A 14,136-nucleotide genomic window follows, 5' to 3' on the forward strand; every position below is an offset into this window, starting at 1 on the left:
ACCTCTGTGCCTTTGCTTATGCTGGTCCCTGGGCCTGGCACCCCCCCTCAGAACCTCTGTGCCTTTGCTTATGCTGATCCCTGGGCCTGAGTTGCCCTTCCTTCCCTGGCCTCTGGGAATCCCGCACCTCCTTTCACAGTGAGGTCCTCTTCGCCCTGTTCTGAGCCCCTGTGATGTTCTGCACATGTTTACTGCAGAGGCCTGCTTACAGCTGGCCTCCCCCTACCCCCCAAATGACTGGAAGCCGACGCCGAGGACCACCCACTGTCATCTCTGCATCTTGCCCAGGAGCTGCTCAGTAAATGCTTCCTGCACAGAATGGGAGGAGGAGAGCAGAGCAGAGCAGAGGGAACGCTCTCCCATCTCAGGGCACTCACACACTCGGGAGCGTCCCTGCTGGGTCTCGACCTTCCACAGGCCGCGCTCCCTGGGACACCCAGAACGCGCTGGGCGTGTAAGGCAGGCGAAGCTAGTACAAAGATCTCAAGGGGCCCAGGTGCAAACGCCAAGCCATGGCCTCCCCTGAGCTCCATGGGCTCCCTCCCCTTCCAGGCTGCTCTGTTTTGCAAGTTTTTGCAAACCCATGACCTCAGAACTGTAAAAACTCACACGGGCTCCAGGCCTTTGCAGGGCAGGCCCAGCAGGCCCACATTGGGCAACGTCAGCCCTCACTGAGGTCAGGAAGGAAGGCCGGGTAAAGATGTGCGTTGGAACCCACTTCCTTCTGCCTGTGAGACACTGGGGTGTCCCCATCCCCTGTATCAGGATGCTCACAGTGCCCCCCTCTCCTCCCCGGGGAGCTCCTCCGGGGAGGGGGGCGGACAGCCAGAGCTGCGGGAAGGAGAAGGGACCCAGAGAAGAGAGACGCACGGGGACCCCCCACCCTCACCCTGGCCATGAAAGCAGGAGGGGCTTCCTCAGCGGGCACGAAAACCACAACTCCCCCTCCGCCCCAGGCGGGTAGGGCTGCCCTTTACGATGCCCCCTCTCCCACGCTGCCCTGCAGTGACTTTTGGGCTCAGACATTACCTGAGCTCACTGCACAGAATGGACCTAATGGGAGGACAGGGCGATCAGGTGGCCCAGACCCCAAGCAGAAAGGAAGCGGGCGTTTGCCTAAAGTGGGCCAGGCCTTCTGGTCCCAGAGTCCGAGGGAGTGGAGGAAGAGGCCACAGAGAATACGGCGGCGCTCGAGGAGGCACGGGGCGCAGCTCAAGGCTCTGGGAGCCACACGCACCCCCCATGCCTGGCACTCCCTTCCTCCTGAATACAAATGATCAAACAAGGTTAGCTGAGGGACAGAGCTGTGGGCCACGGGCGCGGAGGCGAGAGATGGGTCCCAGGTGCGCACCTGTCCACACGGTGCACCCACGACCTTCCCTAGGCGTTTCCTTGCGCTTGTGAAATGAGTCTCCGGGGCCCTTCCAGCATCACTGTGTGAGTCATGGGAAATGCAGCAGGAGCTGGGGATTCCTACGGAGAGCAGCTTCCACACGGCCCTGCGAGGTTTCCACCAGAAACGCGGGCATCGGCGGCCAGGCACACAGCCGGGCCCTCTAACACCCCGTGTGCCCATCTCATCGGGCCCGCCCAACACAGTGGGAAAGACTGATCCCACCGGGGCAGAGCCCGTCGCCACCGTGCAAACATGCCCACGCGCACAACACTGCATTTTAAAGAGAGCTGCGTGTCTGTGGCTTTTGCGAGATTCGCTGCACTGGACGCACCAGCCAAGCATGCCAGGGCGTACGGGGCCCTGTGCCCGGTCCTCCTCCCCAGGCTGGGCGCTCGCAAACGTAATGTAACCCCCCCAACCTGAGAGCATGATTCGCTCAACTTCGTCCCAGACTCACTGGAGACTGTCCACGTCCATTTCATATCGAGAAGCACAATGACGGGGACAGCGAAGGACCAAGGCTTTTCTCTTGTCTCCTGCCGGGCCTAAAGAATACTCTTAGCTTACTAGGGCTGGCTAGTGAGGAGGGGGCTGAGATCCATCTATTCACCTCCTTGTTGAGAGTTCTAAAGGCCCGGAAGGAGGCCACGGAAATTTCTGGTTAAAAGATTGGCTGGAATTATGCAGGTTTGGCAGATAGTTGAATCGAGATCTTCATCGTCGGTCTAGCCCGGCCAGCAACCCTGTCTCCTACGAGCACACATGATCGACATCTCGCCACCAGACTGCTCAAAAGAATGGTCTCTCTCTGCTTGCGTGTTCCCACCTTACGTCTCTGCTCGGATGCGGGCATGCGGGAAAAACCTGGAACTCCGCTCCGCATGGGCCTCCACTTAGCCCTCATTCCCCCTGGTCTCCTCAAAGCCTTGGCCTTCACGCCCCGAGGCTTTTCCATTGATTTCTGTGATGCTAACCATTTGGATTCCCTCCCTGGCTCAGAGCTAGAGCCGGGTTCCCAAATCCCACCCAGGCTCACACCAAGGATCTCATGACTTCCACATCCTGCCAATGATCGTTTTGGATAGATTTGCCTTCTCTTTCCTCTGAAAGCAACCAGCTCCTGGCTTTCCTCTGGGTCTGACTCGTTCCTTTGTCAGCCCACACGGCGGGGATGGGGTTGACGCCACCTCCCCACCACGCCACCCCATCCTCCGTTCGAAAGCTGCCCACTCGCTGGATTTCTTTCTTCTTCTTCCTTATTTTTATTCTTTTTAAGAATCACCAAGAGTGTAGAATCCTTCTGAGGAGGTTGCGAAGGTAGAAAATGGAGCCAGCAGAGAGGAATGTAAAGCCAAGGGATGGAGTCTTCTGGAGACGTGGCCTGGGCCCCTTCTGTTAGTTATCTACAGCTGCGTAACAGACTCGTCCAAAAACGGCTTCAAACAACAAACATTTACCATCTTGGTTTCTGGGGGGTCAGAGACCTGGGCCCAGTTGGCCCAAACCCTGGGCCTCACTTGGGGTTTCTCACGAGGCCACAATCACGGTGCCCACCGCGACTACAGTCACCCCAAGGCTCAACTGGCAGAGAATCCGCTTCCAAGTTTGATCACGTGGCTGTTGGCACACCTCGGGCCCTTGCTGGCTGGGGAGGCATGAGTTCTTTGCCACATGAAGAGATGCACTCGTCCCTGGCTTCTATCATGATTCCTGTCATCATTTTGGGCAACTGGATGAGACGATTCATCATACAAGTTGGGCTCTCAGTTTTTCAACCAGCTTTGCTCTTGACCGGGTTGCATGGCTCAAGAGGATGCCTCAGTTTGAGTGCCTTCTCTGAAACTGTCTGAGGGGCCTAGGACCAGTAGGGACTGGCAGGACCATCTGAGCAACTCCCTCCCCAGGCCCAAATGGGTCCCCCAACCAATGAAGCCCATACATAAGGTAGACCAGATGTCCTGAGGAGGCAGCCCAGGATCCTATGAAGATTCCAGAAGGCGAGCCTGGTGAGCACATTGCTCTTGCTGGCTGACATGGTAATTCTTTTGTAGGACTATGGAAGATCAGATACCCTTGGCGTGCTGACTTGGGCCGACTCAAATTGTTTATATGGACAAGAGCCCAAACATCCTAGAGGCATCCCTACCTCCACCCCCTCCATGGCCACCTACTCCCATGGTCATCCCCTTGACCTGCTATATTAGATCAGTGTTGCTCAAGCCCAGATCAACATTAGAATCACCAGGGGAGCTTTTAAAAAACAGGGTGCCCTGGGAATCTACACGACACCACTTAATTCAGAAGCTCAATCAAAATCAAAATACCCAGGCCCTGTTTTTTGGGGTTTTTTTGGGTTTTTTGTTGTTGTTGTTTTGTTGTTTTGTTGTTTTGTTTTTTTAATTCCCCCGATCATTCTAACATTGAGAAGACCTGCTTTAAATGGACGGCCAGGAAGCTCAACTAGGGACTCAACACTTGCTACTGTGCCCTAAGCGTAAGCTCCATGGGCTAATAATCTAGGCATCTCTTGGACACATTAGCGCTGTGGAGTCTTGCTACTCAAAGCGGGTTCCAAGGACAGCAACACCAACACGACCTGGGAGCTCATCAGAAATCCGAATCCGCATCGTAACAAATCCGTGGGTGATTCATTCACACACTCCCGTTTCGAGAAGCACAGCTCAAGCCATGTAGCAATTCTGCTAAAGTTACCCTGTGGACTGTTTTCCAACTTCAGAACAACTCAGATCATGGTCTTGCCTCACACATCACTGAGTAAGTCAGGAGCGACCTGACAGTAATTGTTCACCAACCCACGGCCCAAATTCCATCCTCCACACTGCAGTGCCCATGTTCAAAGCCTTCTCTCCCACCACGGTGACTGAAAGGCCCTCCTCCTAGCAAAGGCAAACGACCTGCTTCCTACCTCGCAGCACGTAACACCTAGCTTTAAAAAGAGAGAGAGAGAGAAATATATCCTTTGACCCCACTCCCCCAAGCCCTGCCGATTCCTCTGCTTCTCGTCTCATCCAGTTGCCCAAAGCAAATAAATTTTCACCAGAAGAGTTACTCGTGGTCGTGAGCTCCACTTTCTTAGCTCCTACGCTCTCCTACTCACTCCACTGAGCCTGCTCTCCCAATGCCATGCAGGACCGTCATGCTGTTTACCTTGGAATATTCTCGAGTCTTCGGCCAATCAGCAGTGTACCACATTTCCTCCTTCTGGAAACCATGACTTGTCTTGGCTTCCATGGCATCTCACGTCACTCAAGTCATCTTTCTGGATCTTCCGCCTATGCTCAATCTTAAATGGGGCAGCAAGCTCCTGCCCTTTCCTCTCTTCTCTATATACTCACTCTCTTCGGTGGCCTGACCCTGTCCCACAGCATTACACACCCTCAATTCCCAGATGACCCTAAATTCTTATCTCTAGCCCCGACCTTTCCCCATGCCCCCCTGGCTACTTGCTGTCTCACCAGGGATCCTCAGGAGAAATCTCTAACAAACCCCCCCCAAACAACCAATTCCTCACTTCCAAAGACAAAGCAAACTAACACAAAACCTGCTCTCCATGCCTCCTTTTGGAGGATCCGTCCTGCTCCTTAAGCCCAAAGTCGAGGATCATCAAATTCTCCCATCTTGGGACGCTTGAGGGGGCTCAGGCAGTTAAGCACCTGCCTTCAGCTCAAGTCATGATCCCGGGGTCCTGGGATCGAGCCCAGCGTGGGGCTCCGTGCTCGCGGGGAGCCTGCTTGTCCCTCTCCCCCTGCTCGTTCTCTCTCTCAAATACATAAATAAATATAAAATCTTTAAAAAAAATATTTTTATTTCTGCCATCTTCCCCATCCCCTCCCTGTCCACTCCTGTTGGATCTACCTCCAGAAATTTTCCGGAATCCATCCATGGCTGTCTCCACGGCCGCCACCCTGTTCCCAAGGTACCAGCAGCTCTCCCGGTCTCATTACAAGGACCTCACTGGTCTCCTGGTCCACCCTTACCCTCTACAATTCACTCTACAAAGTGGCAGCCGGAGTGAACATATACAACATTAATCACCTTATGTCAACCTTTCGGTAAAACCACCCAAAGGCTTTGCACTACGTTAGAAAAGAGAAATCCAGACTACTGAGCCTAATTCACGGAGCAAAAAAGTCTACCTTGTCTCTCCCTCGCCTTACCTGATTTGCACCGTCCACACAGACCTTTAGCTCCATGCTGTTTGGCACAGAAGGCACCAGCTTCATGTGGCTATTGAAAGTTAAATTTAAATCGGCTAAAACGAAAATAAAACGTCCAATTCCATTCCCATCTCTGCAGAAAGCTCCGCGGACCGTGCTGATCTATCAGCTCCTTGGATAAGGCGGGTTCAGCCCTCCCTTGTGGCCTTGGCCCTGGCCATCACCCATGCCTTCCCCCGCAGCTCTTCCCATGGCGGGTCTAGACATTGGCTTAAACGTCACCTCCTCAGGGAGGCCCTCCTTGAACACTCCATCTCGCAATTATCACGTCTTTATCTTTCCTGCCACCACCCAGGCCGGGCCTTCATCCACTCCACCCCTGACGGGCCCACAAATGAGCCCTGCCTCTGCCCTCCCATCAAGCCCGCAAACACCAGCAGGCTCACCTTCTGAGGATTCCCCTTGTCCAATCAATTCCCCGCCCCTGCCCCTGCCCCTTCTGGCCCCAAATGGCCTCCGTGTCCCCAAAGGTGGCCTCCTTGTTCCTACCTCAGTGCCGCTGGTAAGGCCCTTCCCTCCGTTTGGAGCCCTGTCTCTGTTTCTTGAAGCCACACCTTCTCTTGCCTTCTCAAATGCCTCCTCATCCAGACGGCGGCCCCTACTCTGGTCTTCTCCTGCACTTCCTGTCTGCAGCCTTGCTCGGGCTGCTTACAGATGACAAGAGGTTCTACCTCCCACAGGCAGGCACACAGGTAATCCCTGGGATTCCTCCTAAAGGCCACGGTTTCCAGACTTCACCGAGGATCAGAGCCGCCTGGAAAGTTCGTAAGCACACACGGGGCCAGGCTCGTGGAGGTGGGACAGGGTTTGGGCCTCTGTCCTTTTCCCACGTTTCCCAGGTGACCCGGGGACCCACCAAATTCGAGACCCACCGCTTTTTAGAACCTCAGACCTACAACATGGTTGCATGAGCTCTGCCCTTTCCTCCCGGTTCAGAATGTCTGGGAGGTGACCGACTCAGGGAATACCCCCTCCTCCACACAAACTTGCTCTTTCGAGTCCTGAAAAGTGAGTGCCTGTGACAGACTGAAGATGGTCCCCCCAACACAAGTGCATCCTGATCCCAGCAGCCCGCAAGTAGAAACCTCCTATGACCAAAGGGACTTGGCGGGTGTGATGAATCCAAGGATTTTGAGACGGGGAGGTCATGCTGGGTTGTGCAGGTGGGCCCCGAATACAATCACAAGGGTCTTTCTAAGAGGGAGACAGGAACAGCAAAGAGGGAAAACGCCATGTGAGGTCAGAGTCAAGGAGAAAAGGCAACACTATGTGAGCCAAGGAAGGAGCCTCTAGAATACGGAAAAGGAAAGACTCCCAGAGCCTCCAGAAGGAACCAGCCCCTGACACCTTAATCTTAGCTTTAAAAGGCTCATTTCCGGAGACGCCTGGGTGGCGCAGTCGGTTCAGCGTCTGCCTTCAGCTCAGGTCATGATCCCAGGGTCCTGGGATCGAGTCCCATGTCGGGCTCCATGCTCAGCGGGGAGCCTGCTTCTCTCTCTGCCTCTGCTCCTTCTCCCTGCTCATGCTCTCTCTCTCTCTCTCTCAAATAAATAAACAAAATCTTTAAAAAAATAAAAATAAAACTGAAGACCCAGGTCCTCAGTGACACTTGCCATATCTCAAATGCCCTGTTAGTGGCTACAGTCCTTGTTTGCACAAACACAGAACATTTCCATCACTATAGAAAGTTCTACCGGACTGTGCTGGCTTGGACCATCTCTCCAAGCATGCTTGGCTCCACCTTCACCCCTAGAAAAACTCAGAGGGAGGAAAATGCAGCCAGCACACCCCGTTCTACCCCGGAATTCCCTCTTGAGCATGTGTCTTAAGACACGGTATCTAGAGATTTCTGGCCCAGCCAGGGTCTGCCTGCCCATTGCAAAGACTCTATCTTTGGAAAGTAGGAAGCAGAAGTAGCAGGGTGAGGCAACGGCTTCATGCAGGGGTGAGGTGGGGGAACATGGAGATTAGAGAGGAAGAAACCGGGGAGACAAGGGGAGCAGCTCAAAACGGATTCTCGTGATGCTATCAAGAGCAGAGAATTCAGATGTGGAAGGCAGGCCTCCCTGGAGACCCGAGAGCTTGTAAAGCAAGCCTCCAGCCTGGAGAGGTGCTAGACCACTGCTCAGAAGGCTCTGCAGAGCAGAGGGTCTGCTCCCTGTGCCCTTGGGAGGCTGGAGAACCCCATCCACTCACATGCCCGTCAGAGCGACCACGTGGGGGACAGACGGGGAGAGGAATCGACGGAAAGCAAAGACACAAAATTCCTCTGCACAGAATCTTTAAAATTTGAAAACACCTGGGCTGGCAAGGCTGTGGGACATGGGTACTCCTAGACATTGGGGGGGGGGGGGGGGGATGTAAGCCAGAGCTGCCCCACTGGAGGCAATCTGGCACTTTCCATCAAAATTACAGACACTGGGGCACCTAGGTGGTGCAGTCGGTTAAGCAGTTGACTCTTGATTTCAGCTCAGGTCATGATCTCAGGGTCATAGGATCAAGCCCCACATCAGGCTCCCCATTCAGCGGGGAGTCTGCTTGGGATTCTCTCTCCCTCTCCCTCTGCCCCTCCCCCTGCTCTCTGATTCTAATAAATAAATCTTTAAAAAAAAAAAATTACAGATGCTTATCCTCTTTGTTCCAGCCTTTCAACCTCAGGAATTCATCCTTCAGAGATACTCACCCACACGTAGCATGATGGACACACCAAGGCAATCCGCAGCCGGTAAAGGTAATAGGAAAAGCCTAGAAGCAATCCACATGCCCGTCAGTGGAACAAGTTCGGGAAGGCATGAAAGAGAACGGCTAAACATGCTGTTTACCTTGGAATATTCTCGAGTCTTCGGCCAATTAGTCTACTGGCTAAACTCCAAGACAGAAGGTTATCGGTTTTAAAACCCACAGCAAGAACAGCAAGGTGCCAAGTACGGCGGGGGGGGGGGGGGCCTAGCACCTGCGTGGGGGAAAGCACAGGCTAGTACATGTGTTTGTAGATGCCTGCACGGTTTCTAGAAGGACCCGCGGGAAACCGGTAAGGTGTTTGCCTCTGGGGAAGAGAAGCGACAGGTAGAGGTCAGGTGTGGGAAGGAGGCCAGGTTTGGACTTCAGATTCTCTAGTCCCTTTCAAAGAGCAGACCTGATCTATATTCAGTAAGCATCAAATTCACAAGGGAAGGTACGCTTCCGGCGTGTAGACGCCACAGAAAGTTTAAAATGCACTCCCGACACACCCTTCTACACCTGCCCGGTGAGGGGGCCCACGGTAAAGGCACCTCCGTTCCCTCTCTCCCAGTAGCCGGCACCCCCTCCGCCGTGGGCCAGGTCCTCCGAGGAGATGCCCAAACGCCAGGCCCTCGGCAGATCAGGGCTGCGCTCCAGCCTCGGAAATGACCAACCAGGGGTGTCCTCCCCCTGCCTCCGTCCAGGCTCCGGAGTCCCACTTCCAACCAGGGTGCCGCCACATCCTGGGGACCCCGATAGGGCCAGGTGCCCACAGCCACCGCCCAATGCGCCCCCCGCCAGCCCCTCAATCCAGGGAAGAAAATAAAAGAAGTCCCACGGCTGCCGTCTGATAATCACTATGGACACCAGACAGCAGCCTGCATCAGGTCTGGGTCCAATTAACCACCCCCACACAACACCATAGCAACAAAGGTAATATTATTGTTCTAAAAAGAGGAAGAAGAAACCACACACACACACACACACACACACACACACACAGTGTCATGCGATGGCTTTTAAAACCACAAAGATAACGTTTTTCCACACCCGATGACTCGGGCCTCTCACTTCCGAACGCCGTGGCTTCTTCAGTGTTAGGCGACCAGGCTCGGAGCAATTATGTCTCTACACGCCCCCAAGATGTGTGCCCTCCACGGGGAAAACCAGGCACGAGAACGCGTCCCAGGCAAGCCTGGAGTGGAGGCTGCTCCCTCCCTCTGCCTCCCCCTTGGAGGCAGGGAGGCTGGCGGGGGAGCAGAGGGGGTCCTGGCCGGCTGGAGGCTGTCTGGCCAGCTGCCTGTCCTCTCGGTGCCAGACCCAAGCTGGGCACTGGGGTTTCGGCGGTTGCAGCAACGAGCCACGCACTGATCTTCAGACCTAAATGTGGAAAGCATTAGCCCAAATGAAAAGACATAAATCAGGAGGGAAGCTCGTGGCACGGAGGAAAACGGCCCTTCTCAGAGAGAGGGAGCCTGTTGCTGTTGGACGAGGGCGGAGTGAGTCACCAGCCAGCAGGGGGAGGACGGGGGAGAGAGGAGGCGGCAGGGGGGGGGGCCCCCAGGGGGGAGGGGGGGGGGGGAGGGGGGGGGGAGGAGAGCGGTGCTAAAACACAGCTGTGGGTTTCTAGCTTGAGCACACTTCATCAACAGTCTGGGGGGAGGGGGGCCAAATATCACCTCCCTCCCCAACACAGGACGTGTTTCAAAAACGTGTCCTCCCCAGAGAAGACAGCGGGAAGGAGTCTTCCCAAACAGCCAGCTGGTCACCCCCTTACGGCCTGCGGCTGCTTCCTGGGGAAGCCACCCTACCCGGAGCGCGCCACCCCTTGTCCTCCGTGGCTCCTCCCAACCATGCACCATACTCTTTGGGGACGCCTGGGTGGCTCCGTCGGTGAAGCATCTGCCTTTGGCTCAGGTCCTGATCCCAGGGTCCAGGGATCGAGCCCCACCCTGGGCTCTCTGCTCAGTGGGGAGTCTGCTTCTCCCTCTCCCTCTGCCCCTCCCCGCCCCGCTCATGCTCTCTCTCCTTTAAATTTAAAAAAAAAAAAAAATCTGGGGCGCCTGGGTGGCTCAGTCGTTAAGCGTTCTCAGTCTGCGTTCAGCTCAGGTCATGATCCCAGGGTCCTGGGATCGAGCCCCGCATCAGGCTCCCTGCTCTGCGGGAAGCCTGCTTCTCCCTCTCCCACTCCCCCTGCTTGTGTTCCCTCTCTCGCTGTGTCTCTCTCTGTCAAATAAATAAATAAAATCTTTAAAAAAAAAAGAAGTCTAATAAAAGTTTTAGCCCTGGTCTCCCCCAGAGAGTAGGGCAAACGGCCGGGCCACCTGCAGCCACGGGACGCCCAGTAAGAGCAACCAACAGAAAGCCCTGACTGGGGGAAGGCCTCGTGAGGAGGGGACCCAGGAATGGCCTTATTAGAGGACAGGGTAGAAGAGGGCATTCCAGACCCGGGAACACTCACCCACTCATCCACCCGACAAATGACTTCCTGAGCACCTCTCATAGACCAGACACCGTCTCAGGTGCTGGGACACACCGGTCCCAGAACAAAGTCCCGTGTCCTCACGGGACCTGCGTTCTCATGAGGGCAGACACCCAAGCCACGAGAAGTCCCACACACGGGCAGGAGGCCTGGTTTTGCTGGAAGGTGGTAAGCAATGGAGAAAAGGAAGGAGAGCAGGAAACACAAGTGGCCATGGCAGAGTGAGAAGATGCTGAGGGTAATTGGCGGATTCCTTTCCCGGAGGGGGCTGTAGTCCCTCAAGCCAGCACAGGTCTAGGGTCTTAGGGTTCTGGAGGTCAGAAGCCCGAAGGGGTCTCGCGGGTCTGACGCCGAGGTGTTAGCAGGGCTGACCCCCTCCAGAGAGAACGGATCCCTCACCTGGCTCAGCTTCCAGAGCCTGCCACGTCGTCCCTTGGCGTGAGGCCCCTTCCTAGCATCACCTAACCTCCTGCTTCTGGTGTCCTGTCTCCCCCTGACCCAGCCGTCTTGCCTGCCTCTTATATAAAGGACCCCTGTCACCATGCTGCTCCCCACCCTGGATAGGCCAGGACCCCCTTCTCATCCCAACAGCCTTAACTTCACTGCACCTGCAAAACCAGACTGCCTTGTGGGTACCCGGCCCGGGGCTCTGGGCTGGACATCTCTGGGGGACCCAAGCGGGCCGCAAAGGCCCTCACAAGGAAGCATGCCTAGAACGTCTGCAGCGACACCGTGGAAGCCGGTCTGCAGGGGAGGGAGGAGCGGGATGAGGCTGGGGGGCAGACGCTGAGGTCACGTGGCGCCCTGCCAGCCACCGTGGTAGCTTCCTCTGCTCTACTCCCATCACCACGTGCCGAGGAGACGTGGGACACAATTGGGCTTGTTAGTTAAGAACAGACGGGACCCTGGCAGAGCGGCCAGGCGGTGACCCCAAGAGTCCAGGGGCCCAAGGATGGTGGCTTCGGCTCACCAAGAGGATGGCGGTAGGGGTGGCGAGGAGCGGCTGCATTTTCTAAGAATCTGTTTGGAAGGAGGAGCCCACGCGCTTACCTGGCAAACTGAACGTGGGGAAGGGGCCGGGGGTGGGGGGAAACGGGGAGTCGAAGCCTTTGAGGGTTGCGACCCACGCAGCTGGAAGGACGCACCTGCCGTTTACGGGAAGGCTGCAGGGGGCCCGGACCTGGAGGAAGGACCAGGTGTGATGTCTGGAGACCGGGCCTCGGCGGCGGGGGGAGACCAAGAGCAGAGCCTGGAAGCGGGCCTGCTGCTCCCAGAGCAGGGAACACAGCCAGAGCTCTGGGCTGGGAATCCGGGTCTGGACGTGACCCCGCGAGGAATGGGAAGCACCCAGGGTGTGGAGGTGGCCGCGACTACCCTGGATTAAGCTGGTGAGCCGGGAACTAGTTGCAAGGCAAGATGACAGAGGCTGAGTAAACAGGGATTTCGCCTTCGCCCTCAATTGCTCAACCCGGCATTTTCCACTTCCCACGGCCCACAGGGCGGGAACGGAGTTGCAGGTCAGGGAGGGGGTGGGCGGGATTCAGGAATGCGGTCCTAACAGGCTCCAAAATCCTGAGCAGCGACCAGCTCCCAGCTCCGCTCGCTCACTACCTGGTCAGCCCCTGGGGCTCTGACCGTCCACCCGCAGGGGGATTCAGGAAGCCTCTTGCATCTCAGAGCTGGCGGCATGGTCCTCCTCCGGGGAACCCGCACATCACGAGGACAGACAGCAGGGCCTCGGGCAGGCGGCCAGACGGTGTGGGCACCTCCCCGGGGACGCGGCTCTCCCCCTCCCACTGGACACTAGCAAGCGCTTTCCGGGCCTTTCCACCCATTCAATTCATCTGACAAATGCTTAGCGAGCAGGTGCTGTTTCTGGACACTTGGGGCACATCAGTGAACAAAACAGAAGGGGAAAAAAGGAAGAAAAAAAAACCCTCTGCCTTCACTGAGTGTTCATTCCAGCATGGGGGGCGGGGGGGCAGAGAATCAAAACAAGAGATAAGTAAACTACAGAGAATGTGACATGGGGACAAGGAGACAGAACAAGGTAAGGGGAGCCAGGAGTTTGGGGTAGGCTGCAGGGTGGGTGGCAATTTTCAACAGTGCGAGATGTTCGAGGTGGAAGATCCTTCCAGCTCTTCGGCACCCTTTCTTCCTTCTGCCCCTCACCAGTTCACCCAGCAGATCCTGGAGCTCACCGCAGGCCTGCCCCCAGGCACGCTGCTCCCGCAAAGCGTGCATTTTGTTTATTCAGGGGGTCGACGTTAAGACAACTCATTCCAGAAGGGCCCGAAGGAGCAGAAAGGCGTCTCGCGGGATTCCTGCGAGCGCGCCCATCGTCACGGAACGTGAAGCCTGCTGGGTGGAGGACAGCACCGGGGGACCCTCCCGAGACTGCCTGGTTCTTGGTCAGGGCCCCCGGTCGGCTTCCTTCCTCCCACTTCCCGCCCCTTCCGCCATCACCACCACGACCATCATGACCCGGGTTAGCGAAAACTGCGCTCTTCTCAGCACCAGAAACCACGACTCTTGGAAGCCGCCCACAGAATGCCCTTGCAGCTGGCCCAGCTGCCGTCCCAGAGCATCCACTGGTTTCAGGGCCTCCTCAGCTAACTGGTCGCGACATCACCGGGGGCAGTGCCCACCCCAGGACTGAGGGGGCCCTGCAGGCTACCATCTCCTCTGATCTGAGCATCTCTGGCAGGCGGGGTGATGGCTCTCGCCGGGCTGTGCTCACTCCCGGGGCCATGGCAGCCTGGCGGCAAAGGACGGGCAGGAGGGGAGGTCACACCTAGGGTCTCACGCGTCTGACCACCAACTTGGAACTCTTACCAGCAGCGCTAACCACTGGGGAAATGCAAGTGAGCAGAGCACCCAGGCTTTTCCTGTTTGGAGGAAAGTCAAGGCTGACTTCGGGTACACATCTCTGACAGTGTCTTGGCCTGTGGACCCTCCTATCTCCTCCCACGATGCATCCAGCTGTGAGCCAGCTGGCCTGGGGCTGGCCCCAGGCTCCAGTGGAAGAGACAGCCACCAGGAGCTGCTCTGGCCACCGGCCACCTCCCTCTGCCTTGCCCTAAACTCTTTGGGTCTCATCACCCCCCAGAGTTGTGAGGATTTGAAAAGTTGGAACATCACGGCTTTTCCTTCCTGTCTCACGACTGAGTGTCCCCCAAATGGTTCGGCAAGACCAGGACTCAATCCCCAGGTGGCCAGCAGAAGATCCCAAAAGCACATGGATCAGAGTCGGCAGCTGGGGGCGGGGGAAGGAGGTGCGAAGAGAAGGCGGCCCCAGA

The 14,136-nt window shown here is 56.4% G+C and overlaps 1 protein-coding gene across 3 annotated transcripts in view; it reads right to left on the minus strand.

Annotated features, from left to right (window-relative positions):
- GAS7 (growth arrest specific 7) overlaps window positions 1-14,136 on the minus strand; it is a 203,445-nt gene that overhangs the window by 137,062 nt on the left and 52,247 nt on the right. The window contains exon 1 of one of the 3 annotated variants that reach the window (XM_021694763.2): window positions 11,983-12,136. The exons of the other annotated variants lie outside the window; for them this stretch is intronic. The gene's annotated coding sequence lies outside the window, so the exon portion shown is untranslated. Of the gene's footprint in view, window positions 1-11,982; window positions 12,137-14,136 lie in introns of those variants that run through there. 3 annotated transcript variants of the gene reach the window in all.

This window comes from Neomonachus schauinslandi, chromosome 15 (genome assembly GCF_002201575.2).
Source record: "Neomonachus schauinslandi chromosome 15, ASM220157v2, whole genome shotgun sequence".
In the NCBI taxonomy this organism is placed as follows: Eukaryota; Metazoa; Chordata; class Mammalia; order Carnivora; family Phocidae; genus Neomonachus; species Neomonachus schauinslandi.